The sequence below is a fragment of the Mustela lutreola genome, chromosome 14, assembly GCF_030435805.1.
Source record: "Mustela lutreola isolate mMusLut2 chromosome 14, mMusLut2.pri, whole genome shotgun sequence".
Taxonomy (NCBI): domain Eukaryota; kingdom Metazoa; phylum Chordata; class Mammalia; order Carnivora; family Mustelidae; genus Mustela; species Mustela lutreola.
This window is the reverse complement of record NC_081303.1, coordinates 59,738,556-59,740,878: the sequence shown is the minus strand read 5'-3', so window position 1 is coordinate 59,740,878 and position 2,323 is coordinate 59,738,556. Positions and strand designations below refer to the sequence as shown.

At 38.7% G+C, this 2,323-nt stretch overlaps 1 pseudogene; it reads left to right on the top strand.

Moving 5' to 3' along the window:
- Positions 1 to 813: 813 nt before the first annotated feature.
- On the top strand, positions 814 to 1,667 carry LOC131814467 (kanadaptin-like; annotated as a pseudogene).
- Positions 1,668 to 2,323: the final 656 nt, after the last annotated feature.

Here is a 2,323-nt window from a genome sequence, read left to right as displayed (position 1 = left end):
ATATCAAGTTTAAGCTGTTATTTCCCTTCCAAAGGTCACATTTTGTATGAAATGTGATTGATCTCACCTGTATACAAATTTGAATAATAACTGTATAATCATATTTCTGCCTCATAATTCCTTACTCCATAGTAAAGCCCAAAATACATGCCTTATTCAAATCTCTTCTTGAAAAATGAATGTTAATTTTCCTGTTATTATTTCCATTGTTTTTAAGAGAACCAGTGAATCAAAATTCCATTGTGATTTCCTCCTCCTTATCAGAGTTCCCAGTGTCAAAGCACTCTATGGAGACTTCAAGAAGCCAGCCTTGCTATTGCCTCAGGGAAAACCTGGCCATCAGTCCCTCAAACCCTGAAGAAGTGAAGAAGGAAAAGCCCACGGCACTGCTGGACCCCCTTCTCAGGGACCCATGGGGGAGTCAGCCATGTTTCCTGACCCACAGGCCCCTGCAGCCTATGGACCCTGAAAAGCAACACCTATCTATGACATCTGTAGCCCAAAGTGATGAGTTGCTGCCTTTTCAGGTCACTGTCAACTGCAACATATTTTCCAGAACATCCTTCCCTGAAATGAAATGCTATTGCCATGGACCTGTCTTCTAACTCTATGTTCTAGGAAGTGTCTAGGGAAGACACTCAAACAAAGAAATTAAACAAATCCAAATAGCACTATTGTCTGGTCCCCAAGGAGCATGTTCTTAGCTTTGGAAGTGGCACCACCTCTTTATTCTGCAAGGACCAGAGGAAGACAGAGATAGGATCCAAGTGAGTAGTAAGGCAAGTGAAGACACTGGTGAAGCAGTAACAAAGGATGTTCTCTCTCTGCAGGGTAAAATTAGATTCAACCAAAAAACAATTGAGGATTGAAGTCATTGGCTCAAAAAAGAGAAAGGAGGCAATGATAGTGTTCACTGGAAGCTTGTTGGATCTTACATACTCAGAGATTTCCAAGTCAGGAGGCAGATTCTTGGAGAAAGAAAGCCAGAGACTCAGAAAACAGATTTTTATGGTAATGATGATGACAGTTTCCTTGATTCGACCGATCTGGTTGAGAAGAATCCTTGAAGCAAATGAAGAAGGCTGAAACATTGACAAAAAGCCAGAGAACTTTTAATCATTGGTTGCCCAGTTAATAGCAAAAGGGAACTCAGAAATCTCTGAGAGGTTAAAAGTCTCAAAGCTCTATCAGAGTCATCATCTCCAGATGTTTTAGTCACCATCTCCAAATGTTTTAGATGCTTGCACATCAGAAACAAAATCAAAGAGTGTGTTAGATGGCATGTCAATGGAAGAAACTACTTGAGAACTTGGAAATGAGGAAACAAAGACAGATTTAAAGGGTTGATAAAATCTGTAAAGCCCAGAGAGATACCAGAACTAAAAAAAGACTGGAAATCACTTTTGAAATGTAGGAAGAAAAAAAAAAAAGGCTGAAAAGCTTACATTGATTCTCTTTGGTGCCATGAAAAAAGAAAACAAATCCAAATTAAAAACTGGAACAGTAGGGAAATTATCCCTCTGCCCCAAACACCCAGAACTCATTCTGACTTTGAGATTGAAAGATGAGCCTAATGTGGAGGAAGAGGAGTCTGTGTAGGAGGAAGAGCATAAAGCGCAAAAGAGCATAAAAAGAAAAATATGATGGGACAAAGAAGCAGGCTTTAGCAGTAGTTAGAACCAGAAGAAGCAGGACAGGAAAGGATTCTTCTCACATGCTCTAAAGATACAAAAACCCATGAAAACATGGCTCAGCCAGGTGGAACAGAATATTTGTCAATAAGATTAGCAAAATAACTTCATCATTCAAGGAACCCCGAGCATCAAAGAATGAAATTGAGAAAAACAGAAGAGTTGAAGAAAAAAAAAAAGGCTACCAATCCAAGAGAACATCCACTAAAACTTTCCTCCAAACATCCAGAAGATGGCCCAGACGTCTGTAGACGGGTCCCAAATGAAACCCAAAGTGATGGTGGCCAGATCTATTTCATGACAATGTTGGCCTTTGATTGTTTCAGGGTTGCAAAGACTTTGTGGACCAAGTGGCATGGGAAATGTGGGTTCCTATACCACAATGAACTCCAAAGTAGGAGTTCAGACGATTGCTTGTAAAATGTGGTAACTGTTCTTCCATGCTCTTGGTTTCTAAATTAATCTTATTCATATCCTTCTGAATTTAGTATTTATGTTTACAAGTGTTTATGTATATATATAAGACTGGAACAGTATATTTTGTGAATTATTAAAATGAGGGATTGACTCTAAGTGAGAAAGCAAAATTTTAATTATCATGAGAAAAAATACTTTGATATGCAGTTCTATTT